At 47.1% G+C, this 13,549-nt stretch overlaps 1 pseudogene; it reads left to right on the top strand.

Annotated features, from left to right (window-relative positions):
• The first annotated feature begins 402 nt into the window (after positions 1–402).
• Positions 403–8,438, top strand: LOC142448592 (transmembrane protein 126A pseudogene; annotated as a pseudogene).
• The last annotated feature ends 5,111 nt before the right edge of the window (positions 8,439–13,549 follow it).

Raw genomic sequence — 13,549 nt, 5'->3', positions numbered from 1 at the left:
GCCTTGGAGAACCACAGCCACTGTGGTACGGTGAAGGAAGCCAGCCTGTGGGTGAACATGCCACACAAAGAAGGCGAGATCAGGGAGAGGTATATGGCAGGAGAACCAGAGTGTTGATCAAGCCTTAACTGAAGACTGTATTCCTACTGTTGAGTTTTCCTTATGTGCTCCAGAAATTTCCTTTACGATTACAGTGTGTGGATTATGGATCCTGGACAGGTCCTTCAAAGGTGGCAATGAAAGGAACAACTTCATCAAGACAGCAGGGTTGTCCTTTGAGACCTTGGGTGTAGCCTTAAAGAAATTGATTTCTTTCTGTTGCTGATCGATCTCAGAGGCGGTGGGCTTGATTCATTAAGAGACCCAGGGGCTCTTGTGGCACTGGTGTGATAACTGAAGACCATGCGTCCCAAATGGCTTCCTGGACCTCAGGAGATCCCCACTGTGCAGAGAGTTTCCGTCAACTCAGAGGATCTGCGAACGTGAGTTTTCTGGGGCTCCAGGTCCTGGCTGACATTCCTGGTGGTTTGCTTTAGACACAGACACGTTACTTTGGGAAACTATTGCAAAATATTAATAATTACAGTCATAACAGTGGCAATCTTACTACCACTTATAAGGCTAGTAATACGATTAAGGGGGCTGAGGAATTTTCTTAGAATTTGGAAGGTCTCAGTCCCCATTGTTCATCCCCTCTGAATGTTTGACATTGCGGTCAACCTGCCCCATTCAGAAGAGAATGGGCTCTTCAAAGTGGAGATGAGCACCAAGAACCAGAGGGCAGCCTCCCAGCTGACGCCCGGGTGTATCCTTGTCTGGGAGCTCCAGGGCCAGAGACTAAGTGTAATCATGAGCGCTAACAGTGAGCTCAGAGGTGGAGTGAGCGATTCCCGAGCACGGACAGCCCAGCCCACAACCCAATGAGACAACCCTCCAACGAGTCATCAGCTGGCAAAACAACAGGAACTTTAATTTCTAAATCAGAGACAGAGTGACAGGCTGGTGTCCTAACCAACCATGAACCGAAATCAGGGCTAAGTAGAGACAGGCCTGCGTGAGGCCCAATATCAAAGCAGCACATTGGTTTCGAATCATTGATCCATTTGGGTTTTTGGAAAGACACTGGCCTCCTCTCTTGAGGAGAAATCTATAGATGTCTTTCCCCACTTCAATGGCGATCCTTGGGGAAAGTCCTCAAACGAGGCGAGTCTGTGATCCCCAGCCATGCCTTGGAATGGCTTTTCCGACTTGTGATATCCCAGTTCATGTGGAAGATCGTGGCAGTAGTTCTTAAAGATGAGTGTGCCAAGTCTGTACACCATTTCCAGAAGATGTCTCAGTATGCATTCACAGCCCTTTTGTTGAGTAATTCTTGTTTTCTCCTTCTGATACGTATCTTTCATTCAATAAATTCGGTAGAGTTGTTCTTTTGTTTTCTAGGCAAGACAAAAGAAAGTTTTGATTGGGTTTTCCATGGGTCACAAATTATGCCCCAGGAGAGGGATTACATGGACATGAGATCTGCTCCACCCATTCCTCATCCCACCCCACCCCATGCATGCCGCTGGCATATGCTCAGCTACGCCCAGGTGATCTCTTCTGTAGACCGCAGAGAGCCAGCTCCCTAACACCTGTGGAGTGAGCTGAGAGCCATGGCCTTTCTGGAGCTCAGAAATGTCCAAGCTTCAGATATCCCTGCCTGTAGCAAGAGAGTTGGAAGCAGAGAGGGGAAGTATCAACCACTATGATTAAGAGAGGGCAAAGGGCACATGAAACCTGCAACTGATCTCAAGTTTGAGAGCCCTGCACAGTTCCTTACATAGATAGTCAGAGAGAGCCACCTGGATTGTGTGCCCAGGACAGATGGTGTGCCCGGGCACAGTAGCAGCTCCAATCCAGAGACCGTGGTCATATCTTTAACCTTCAGTGGGCTCTTTCGCTGGGTCATGTGATGTAATTGTTGGACCAGAGTTCTTATTTCAATTCTATCATTATCCAACTTTGGGGCTTGGGGGAATATCTTGCTTTTAGCCTCAGTCCCCCACCTGCAAAGTCATACTAAAATCATGAAGGTTGTTGAGGACATTGTCATCTTGTCATGGTGTAAATGAGGCAACTAGCACATGGCTGACACTCCCCGTGGTGGGGATGTGTTGTATTCTACGCCATGAAGATATACAGAGTGTGAAAGAAGTGAAGGAAGCTCAACTTCCTCCTTTTATAAATGAGGGCACCGAGGCCAATGACCATAAACCATTTTCCCAATGTGTCTCTAAGTATGGACTTTTTATTCAGTGCTGTTTCAGGCTGCTGCTGTTCAGCTTGCCCTAGACTAATACAAAAGTTCAGTGAGTAAGTCCATTTCACAAGGCAGGAAAAACACATCTAAAGCATGTTCCCATTAGCAAGCATAGATGTGTATGGCGTGTATGGCTGGTGGTGGCAGGACAAAGGTGGAGATCAAACGCTCTGGGTTCAATTTTACTGATGATTACTATTAGGAAACTAAAATAAAAAATCTCACTGCCATCGAGTCGTCGATTCCAACTCACAGAGACCCCATAGGACAGAGCAGAATTGTCCCTGCGGGTTTCAGGGCCGTCAGTCTTTATGGGAGCAGGAAGCCCCCTCTTCTGAGGAGCAGCTGGGGGTTTCAAACCACTGATCCTGCAGTTAGCAGTCCAACATGTATCCACTAAACACTACCCATCACAGTTGTATTATTCCACACTACGTGAGCACAATCCTTTTTTATTTTAGGAGGAACTTATAATTTCTCGGATCATTCTCCTCTGTTTACTCTTTTGGGAAATGCTCGTCTAGAGAGTGAGTGTGTAGACCAGTGTTTCTCAACCTTCCTCCTGCCACGACCCTTTCATACAGTTCCATCAAATTATTGTCGTTGCTACTTTGTACCTGTAAGTTTGCTACTGCTATGAATCGTCCCGTAAATATCTGATATGTAGGAAGTATTTTCATTGTTACAAATGGAACACAATTCAAGCATAGTGATTAATCACAAAAAATATGTAATTATAGATTGTGAAATATTTATATCTAATGACAAATAAATGAAATGTTGTCTTGATCACGGTGTAGCATGGGTAACAACAGTCTTCACTCTGGGTACTCGTATGGGGGCGTATCTGCATGTGGGTGGACCCGCCTGGAGATGGATAGAGGAGTGATGTCTCAGTTCCTAAGACCATCGGAAATATGTGTTTTCCGATGGTCTTAGGCAACCCCTGTGAAAAGGTCATTTCATCCCCAAAGGGGTCACGACCCACAGGTTGAGAACCATTGCTGTAGACTACAGGCACACCAATACACTGGCTAGCATTGTGTGATGTCAGAAACCATGGATCACTTTATGAGAAGAAGCCATGTCAGAGAAAGGGTGAACAAAGTGGACTCCTCTGTGGAAGGGATTCAAGGGGAGGTATTGCCCAAATGTGTGTTCAAAGTTGAAAGGGGGCAATACTCTTCCAAGTAACTAACATACTCCGCTATCGGCCACCAACACCCCTCTGCTGCGAAGGCTGCTGAGCCTGTCGAATAAGATGTCAGTCAGTTATTGCATCTTGACACACTGAGAGTTCGTTCCCATGGCTGACACAAATGCTTGACATCAATTTCCAAGGATCCATTTATGAACATCACTGACTTTTTGTTGGATGATTCAGAAGGTTCTTCATGAGCTAATGTACCTCCAAGGGCCTAGCTATAAACATTAGTTCTCAGTGGAGGCCTTGTAGGGGGAGAGGAGGCACACATGGATGGACAGACTACCAACAGTCTGCGCTGAAGTTCTTTAAGGGAATCAAAGTCTAGGACGGGCAGGCCCTACCAAGGGTGAGCTGTGAAGTGATTCTTTGGGTCAAGGTCCAGGGGGCTACTTACCACGTCCACATTGGGATGCTGAATTCCACTTGAACATCCTTTTGTCCAAGCTGTATAACCATAAGTTTATCAAACATGCTATGATGTTGTATCTTAGATGAAAACTCTAAGCCAGGGATTAGAAATACCCTGGTATGGGCACTGAGTGGGTAAGTGGATCCTGCAGGGCTGGGGGCAGGACCTCTTGACCCCTAATCCACACTCCACTCTCCTGCTCCGTGATCCTTTCCTAGACGCAGAGGACTAGGGACACCTGGGTAATGTCGATCTCATGAAGAAACTAAGCGGCATCTATAAACAACCCTCTTTCTTTAAGCCCCCCCCGCCCCCGCAGGTTTGCTTTTGGCAGTCAGTCCCTAATGGAAGCCACAGCAATATTAACAGAAGTCCAATAAAAAAATCAATATTTTAAAATTAAAATAACGCATGATTATTATTTAACTCTTAGAAAATAAGAAACATTTGTAGAAAACTTACATTATATTAATTCTACCAAGAAGGTTATTTAATACACCAACGTGTGTGGCATTTCTCTTTGGTTTCTTTCTTTCTTCTTCTCTTTTAAAACTTTTCCTCTTTTTATACCCACTCACACCAATGTTTCCATCTGAAGGATAAGGAATAAAGAGGGGTGTTAAGGCTTTAACCCTTCTCCCACTTAAAAAAATTAAAAAATAGAACTTTATTGATTTATATTTTTCTTTATATTATTTATGTTTTCCCTTTTGCTTCTGGCCTGTAAAGAAATTCTATGCAGTTTCATAGCCCATCTCATCCAATCAGTGACAGGGTCCCATTCAACCTCATGTAGATGAGAATCGTTTTCTTTTTTGCCCTACCCTCCCTCTCTCCTTCCTCTCCTGTTCCTCCCCTCTCTCTTTCCAACCGACCATGGCCTCCTTGTAGTCTTTAAAGTCTTATCATTTGGTGTGAAAACCATTTCTTCTTCATTTTTTCCTTTATAATGATGGTGTTAAAATATTTATCTTTATGAAATTAACTGACTTTGCTGGGCATCATATCCTCTAAATTTTTCCCATGGCTCAAGACATTTGACAGACTCACCATCATTTGTTAAGGATGCGTAGCATTCTATTGTTTGCATGGACCAGAGTTTGTCTATTTCTTCCTCTATTGTAGAGCTTAAAAAATGATTTCCATCCTTTTGCTGTTGTAGAAGCATGCTGCAATACACATGGGGCGCATATGACTGTTCGTGTTTTGTTCATCATTTCTTTAGGGTAGGTGGAGAGTTTGCAGGGCATAAGGTATTGGCATGTGCATCCATTTAAGGAAGCACCATACTGATTTCCATAGCGGCTGCACAATTCTACAGCCCCACCAGCAAGGTACGAGCATTCCAATCTCTCCACATTCTCTCCAGCATTTATTATTTTCTAATAAAAAGTTTTTTTGTAAGAGTGTCTGTGTGAAGGGGTAATTCATTATTTTGATTTGTATTTCTCTCATGATTAATGAATGAGAACATTTCTATTTCATCATATGATTCTTGGCCGCTTGTTTGTTATCTTTAGTACATTGTCTACTCAAGACTTGTGCCCGTTTTTTGATTAAGTTTTCCTGGTTTATTGCTTAAGCATAAAATTTTGTACCTTTTGACTTCTCTCTGATTCTGTTCTTACATTTTTTTATCCTGAATTTTCTTGGATTTATAATGATTTTTTTTCATATAATTCCATAGTTTTAAAGATAGTTTTAGTGGTGATGCTGACCATGGTCTGTTTCAATCAATCCCCGAGTGGTTCTGTGCTGGCCAGGATGGCTGCACCAGGGCCATTTGGGCAGAGGGGCCTTGGAGCAGCTGGAGTTGGGGGAGACCGGAGAAAGAGGAGCATAAGGCTCCCGGACGGAGAATCATGAACCAGATGATACTATCGAGGGACATTGAACCCTTTTATATTATCACCAGAAAAATGAACCAACTTCCAGGGATAGGAAAGAATCTGCCCGAGCATGGGTAGACAGATGAGTATATTGGGCTTTGAGCTGCTTTCTATGGCCGCATAGCAAACAGTTTCTTTCGACGTGCCTTCAATGTGCCACTGGCTCAGGGAGCTGCTGGCTTACAGCAGCTGGCAGTGATTCCAGTTTTTCCAGCAGAGGCAGCTTACAATAGTTTTGTAAGTTGACTTTTGAGTGCAGGTAATTTGAGCTGTGAAATTTGCACTGTACCACAGGGTGGATTGGCTGGCCTTGTTCTTGGTGGTCTTCCCTGTGATGTTGGCTCTAGCAGTCGGGTATGGATGACTGAGCCCTGCTGCCAGGGAAAGGAACCATCTTCACCTACTGGACCACCATGTCTAAGCCCGTCTTTAGGAGGATGACATTTCCCATCTTGCCCCAGATTCTATTTGCGGCCTGCAACGCACCCACAGCCATCGAGTCGAAGCTGACTCGCAGCAACCCTGGAGAACAGGGTAGAACTGCCCTGGGGGTTTCTGAGACTGTAACTCCTTCCTGGAGTAAAAAGAGTGCCCTTTCTCCTGAGGGATGGCTAGTGGTTTTGAACGGCTGACCTTGCAGTTAGCAGCCCAAGGTGTAACTACTGTGTTACCTACCAGGGATCCTTTGGGACTAGACAATGTAAACTACTCATAAAACTGACTGAGCTTCCCTGATTTAAAGTAAGTGGGTAACAGCCATGAGTTTAAACAGAATAATTGGGAAGCAGGGATAGGCAGTATTTCGTTCTGCTGTACATCGATCGGGCTGCTGTGAGTCAGGACAGGCAGATGGCACCTAGCAACCACAGGCACCACCACTGCACCAAATTAAAATGTTTTTTTTTAAAGCAACCCCTGCTTGGTTTTAAATCTTTAGGTTACTTATAAGTTTTATTCCAATAAGCTGTGATAAGCCATGGCACTTATATCTACTTTATCACAATTGTATAGCAATTTTGAGGCAATTCTCCTAGGAATTATTTCAGATATGTTCTTGAAAGTCAGTTTGTTGAGTTCAAACATGTGACCATTTTAAAGTTCCTTTGGACACCTTCCCGGCCTAGGATTTGAACCCCAACCTGTCTCTAGTCTGCAGTTCTGGGACTATCGTCCCAGTTTCTGGTTCTTGTGTCTTACTCCCTGGGCCTGATGTCTGCATGTTCTTGGTCTCTTGACATAGCTCTTGTCAACCTAGGTCATACATTCCTAACCACGTCTAGTCTGTCCCCTGGACCCGGCTCGGTTCATCATGGCTTCTCCGGCGGGGAATTGGATGGAAGGGAGAAATTGAACTTCTTTTGGAAAATCCCTTTGGCTCTGAATTCAATAAAAATGCATGAGACGCTCACTGAAGGGCAGACTCTGCCATGCTCTCCGGAGACCTGATTCTTTCTCGCTCTGTCTTGGCAACAACTGAGGGAACAATGAAGCCTTCAGCTTCACGTGGCTCCATCTGGGCCACCTCGTGGTGTGTGAGGTGGCCCTGCAGGCCTGCATCTTCGAGAGTCATCACTTTCCTTCTTGCCATTACTCCGCGTTTGCTCAACAGCCGCTTAATGGCGCAGTCACCGGAGAGTGCAGTCACTAATGGACCTTTCTATCAAATTTCCCATCTGCAGAGTGGGGCCTGTGCTGCTGGGCCGACAGGGTGGCGATGTGAGCATTAATGAATGTTTTGAGGCACGTTGAGATCTGTAGATAAACGAGCCCCAAGAAGTACAAAGTGCTAATGAGTCGGCTGTTGAGCAACCTCCTTGCAGAGGCTGCCTCGTTTCCCACAGAGGAGGCCTCCCTTCTGCATCCCAGGCCAGGCTAGGGATGCCCTCCACTTCCGGCCACTTCTGCCCACTGTTGGAGGAAGCAAAGCCATGGACTTCAAAGCCCGCCCTTAGATAACACTGAGTTCTTGGGTTAACAGAAAACTCAATGTTATATCCCAAACAACCACCAGCTCCCTTTAAAATCAGTCCATTTGGGGACAGGGCTTTTGAATAATTTTTTTGTATCATGCTTGTCTTTTTTGGTGTGAGTGTGGTCATTTTCTATTTGTAGCAAGTGGGATTGCTGTTGCCATTGGTCCCGGTAAACATGACTAACTGAGAGCGTACTGCAAGCGGCCACTGGGTTAAATGCTGCCAAGCATGTCACCGTTCCGTCAGCCTTAGGGTACTGTCGAGAGTGGTGTTAGCTCCTTTTACACGCGAGGATGTTGAGACACAGAGGTTGTCAGTGGTTGGTCCAAGGTGACTCAGCTGGCAAGTGGTGGAGATTGGATTTAGACCAGACAGCCTGGCTCCTGTGCTTTTACTACTGTGAAGCACACTGCACATTGCCCATCAGAGTATCTGCACTCGGAGGCCTGGCACAGAGCTTGCGTTTACAAATAGATTTATGTTAAGCTACAAAGCATGTTGGTCGTCTTAAAAACAGTAGGTAAGAAATTGCATTCACACTCCAAGGTGGTTTGAAGCTGGACTCTCAGGGCAGAACCAGATCCCTGATTGCATCCCTCACCTGCAGGCCGACAGTGAAATCGCCTGGCTCAGACAGGAGCCCTCGTGGTGGAGTAGCTAAGCACCCCACTGCTTACCAAAAGGTTGGTGGTTTGAGACCACCCAGTGGCTCCTGCAATTGGGTTCCTTAAAGACAACAGCCCATGCATCCCTATGGGGCAGTTCCACTCTGTCACATGGGACAGGTAGGGGTAAAAACAAACAAACAAAAATAAAATAAAAAACTATTTGAAGCCATCAAGTAACAACAAAAGGAGCCCCGGTCGCATCGTGGGTTATGAATTTGACCGCTGACCACCAGGTGCACAGTTCAAACCCACCAGCAGCTCCTGGGAGGAAGATGAAGCTGTCTCCTCTTATAAAGATTTAGAGCCTTGGAAACCCTCTGGGCAGTTCAACCCTGTCCGGTAGAGTTGTCGTGAGTCAGAGTTGGCTGGGTGGCAGAGTTGGTTTTTAACAACAACCCTGAATCAGAATCTCTAGGGTGGAGTCTAAGGAGGTGCATTTATCATTAACTCCCCAGGGCATTCCTGTAAACCAGGGAGCTGGCCACACCTCTGTCCCTGCACCCTAACCCACCTTCTAGGTCTAGGATGCATGCCTCCAGCCCCACCCCCACCTGCTGATTGGCTGGCTGGTCCACTCAGTTGTCTCTCTTTGGGCCCAAGGGAGGTGCAAGGGATAAGGAAAAATGCAGAGAGCCGCTGTTTAGTGAGCATCTACTGTGCCCAAGTCTGAGCTAGGTTTGGGGTGGAGTGGGGTGGGGGGGAGAACCAACCTACCAACTGCTGCAGGTCATGGGGGATAAAGGATAAAGCACAGGGCGAACCCCCACATCCATGCTGATGTGGTCACAGCACCTACGGAAGGCAGAAAGGCCCCACGAATGAATAAACAAAGCAGAGTTAGCACTGCTATCTGCTGATAGACAGGAGTCATTGATGCCTGAGCAGCTGCCACATGGCCCAAGAGCAGAGAAAATGGAATACAAGGATGCCTAGGGAACAAATTGGTTTCGTACTTTAAATATCTTGGAAAATGTTAGTGTGCTGTTACTGAACTGGTGGCACAGTTCAGCAGTTTGATCCCACCCAGTGGTTCTGTGAAGAAAGGCCTGGTGATCAGCGTCCATGAGGATCACAGCCAGAAACCCTGTGGGGCAGTGCTACTGTGGAGCACATGGGGATCATATTTCCCAGGTGATGGAAGGCCCCTGAGCATGGTCTTGCAGATTTCAGTTGAGGACCTGGTCAGTTGTTGACTAGATGTGAGCCTTGAACAGCCCACATAGCCTGTGGTAGTTATAAAACCTGTTGTCAATTTGATACTCTTAAGAGTGAAGGTGTGTGCTCACTCCCTGCGAGACATTCCTGACGACAAGCCACATGGAGCTATGCTGATACAGCCAGAGCCCTGGGAGCTGTAGGAGTCACGCAGAGACCCCTGCCAGTGCTGAGATGCTTCTACCACCACTGGATCCACAAGACTCAGGGTTCAAATCTAAGCAAGCTGAGTTTGCATGATCTTAGCCCCTGAGTCATCAGCTTCTAGTGACAAATCCTGGGTATCACTGGCCCGTGGGAGAATAAAGTTGACTCCCCAACTAATGCGTCCGTACGATGGGGCAGTGTTTTCAAAACTTACAAATTGTTAAAATGATGGGGAGAGACGGTCTTAGAAGCACTTTGCTGGTTCCCACATTTTGGGTGCACCGGTCTTAAGCCACGGCATTCTCTATTGTTTCATGTACATGTGAAAGTTGGACATTGAATAAGGAAGTCCACAGAAGACTAGATTGGCTTGAATTGTGGTGCTGGCGAAGAACACTGAAAGTACCATGGACTGCTGAAAAGGCAGCAGATCTGTGTTGGAAGAAAGAAGGAAGGACAGCGTGCTCCCTAGAGCAAAGAGTGCCAAGACTTTGTATTCCTTACTTTGGAGAGACCGGTCCCTGGAGAAGGCCATCAGGTTTGGTAAAGTGGAGGGGCAGTGGAAAAGAGGATGGCCCTCCATGCGATGGGCGGGCACAGTGGTCGCATCAATGGACTCAGGCACAGGAACAGTTGTGAGGACCATACAGGACCGTGCAGTGTTTCCTTCTGCTGTGCACAGGGCTGCTGTGGGCCGGAGCTGACTCCATGACACCTAACTACATCACCTTGGCTGACAGACTGCAGGAAGCTTCCAGAACGCGCCTTGCCCACACGGGTGCTCTGTGATGGGGCAGAAAGAACACAAGTTTGGGGACAAGATCTTCCACTTACATGTCCTGCTGTCTGACAAGTCCCTTTCAGCTTTCCCATGTCTCTGTTTCCTTGTCTGCTCAGTGGGTCTAGCCATGCAGCCGGATCTCATTGCAGCTGCGGTATGGATTAAATGAGAAGGCACGGAGCACACTCCCTAGTACACAGTGAACATTCCCCCACACCCTGCCCTTGGGATCCTGGAGCTATCGAGGAAATGTAGCAGTCTTTGCCGTGGTATTGGTCAAGTCCCTCACCGCGCCCATGTTTTTGAATGTGTTTGTTGCTGCCGTGGTTCGAGGCCGTGGAGTTCATTCCAGCGTTTACCGATTTTAGGATCGATGGTGGAGGGTGACCCTCTGAGGGCTGATGGGGTAGGAAGGCTGTCCAAGGAGTCAGTCTGAAAGCAGCCACGCCAGCGATCTCAGGGGTGTTTGGATGCTGCCCCTTTGCCGCTTCTCAGGCCGAGCTGCAACTGGCCTTTATGCAACTACCCGTTGGGGCTAGGTGTCTGCTTGGGAGACACGAGGGAGCATGGCTTTCGGATCTTGGGGAGTTATGAATGTCTTGTCCCTGCTCCTGCACACTGGTGCCCCCAAAGCCCTCCATAAATTGGGGAGTGGCTGAATCATTGTGGAACCCCAACTCTTCTTGTCTAATAACAACAGATTCTTCCAGCCCATAACAGTTCCTTTTTTTTGAATCTCTATAGAGTTTCCAACTGGCTACAGGGTCTACAGGGGACTTCAGATTTCACTAAGTGATTTCACTTGCCTGCTCTGGCAAATACAAAGCGTCGGATACCCCAAGGAGCTCTTTCAAATGCCATGTCCCTCTGGGCGGCACTGGACTCCTTTTAGCCTTCATTTCAGAGATAGGAGAGCTGTCAGTCAAACAGGCTTAGGAGCCCTGGTGGTGCACGTGTTTAGCACTCGGCTGCTAACTGAAAGGTGGTTGGGTTGAAATCACCCAGAAACTGGATATATCTGTTCCGGTAAATATATTACACCTTCAGAGACACTCAGAGACACTCATTATGTGTTTGTTATGGATATAATTGTTTGAAAAGCATCTAACAAGATCCACTGTAACTTTCTATGAGGATGGGAGCTGTGTCTGTCTTGGGTGTTGTTATTGGTTGCGATTTAGTCACCCTGATTCATGGTGTCCCCAATCCTGCCCCATCTCCACGATCACTAGCTGCCACTGACTGGGGTGGAGGACAAGGAAATCCCAGAGGCTGAGATGACAGCAGACTCCAGCCAGTGGACCCAGGTTCAAATCCCATTTCTTCTGTCTCTTCCTCTGGAACATGAGGATGACAGTCTGTATGTATCTGTGCCAACGGTGACACTCTCAGGACTCAACCACGCTCATCTCCTTCTTTGTCTCTTCCTGCTATCCTCATTCCACAACCCTGGACAGAGTAGAAGGCAGACTCCTGGGCATGCCACTATGGACTGTGCCCCCTACTTCTTGGGCAAGTCTCTTTTCCCTCTTTGTGCCTTAACTTCATGATCTGTAAAACGGGATAACCCCAAACTCCAAGGTGATCAAGTCGATTCTGACCCGCGTGGTCCTGTAAGACAAAGTAGAACTCTCTTTTGAGTTTCCAAGACTACCGCTCTTTAACGGAGTAGACAGCCTCATCTTTCTCCTATGGCTAAACAACATTGCCAAACAGATAGGGTTGGCCCTGGTGCTAGAGTCGGTTACGCACTGGGGGGGGGGGTCAGGCAAAATGTCAGATCAGCAGTTCGAAACCACCAACAGATACGTGGGAGAAAGAGGAGGCTTTCTATTCCTGTAAAAAAAAATAGCCTTGGAAACACGCAGGGGCAATTCAACTCTGTCCCACAGGGTACCTGTGAGCAGGCATGCACTCGAGTGAGCACTGAGTAAATACACGTACCAAGTTCTCATCAAGTGCGAGCTGTATGAGGGGTTTCAAAACATTTATGTGAACATGGAACTGAATGAGAGCGGAATTCTTCCGTGGAATTTTGGTTGCCCCCTCACAATGTGCTGGACGGATGACATTTATAGAATGGTGAATTGTGCTGTGAAGATTAAATCATCTGGCAGAGGAATCAGCAGATGATTACAAGGTATTAAAATGTCACTTTGATGAAGAACACAGCTTTCCCCCAGATCCTGGATGCTTCCTCCCCCCAACTACCATGATCCGAATTCTACCTTGCAGGGCTGGATAGGGCAGAGGTTGTACACTGGCGCATATGGGGGCTGGAGGTACAGGGAATCCAGGGTGGATGATACCTTCAGGACCAAGGGTGTGAGGGGCGATGCTGGGAGAGTGGAGGGTGAGTGGGTTGGAAAGGGGGAACTGATTACAAGGATCCACATGTGACCTCCTCCCTGGGAGAGGGACAGCAGAGAAGGTGGGGAAGGGAGACTCTGGATAGGGCAAGATATGACAAAATAACGATGTATAAATTACCAAGGGCACATGAGGGAGCGGGGAGTGGGGAGGGAGGGGAAAAAAAAGAGGACCTGATGCAAGGGGCTTAAGTGGAGAGCAAATGCTTTGAGAATGATTGGGGCAGGGAATGTGCAGATGTGCTTTATAAATTGATGTATGTATATGTATGGATTGTGATAAGAGTTGAATGAGCCCCTAATAAAATGTTTAAAAGAAGTTACTTTGAAGTATTGCTATGTTACTGATGACAGGGTAGTCAAAGCCCCGGGGGGAACACATTGTCGAGTCACGGCCGCTATCCCACAGGTTGATAGTTCAGGTACGCTCAGAGGAGTCCGGAAGGGATGGCTGGGGGTCAACTGCTGAAATATTGGAGCCATCAGATCGGGTAGTTGCCATCAGGTTGGTTAAAACTCACAGCGACCCCACGGGTACAGTAGCTGGAAACAGCCTGGTCCTGGCCGTCTTCACCATTGAGCTCACGTTCGA

Source organism: Tenrec ecaudatus, chromosome 5, assembly GCF_050624435.1.
Source record: "Tenrec ecaudatus isolate mTenEca1 chromosome 5, mTenEca1.hap1, whole genome shotgun sequence".
Lineage (NCBI taxonomy): Eukaryota > Metazoa > Chordata > Mammalia > Afrosoricida > Tenrecidae > Tenrec > Tenrec ecaudatus.
Note: the sequence above shows the minus strand (reverse complement) of the source record. Positions and strands in the feature narration are given on the sequence as shown.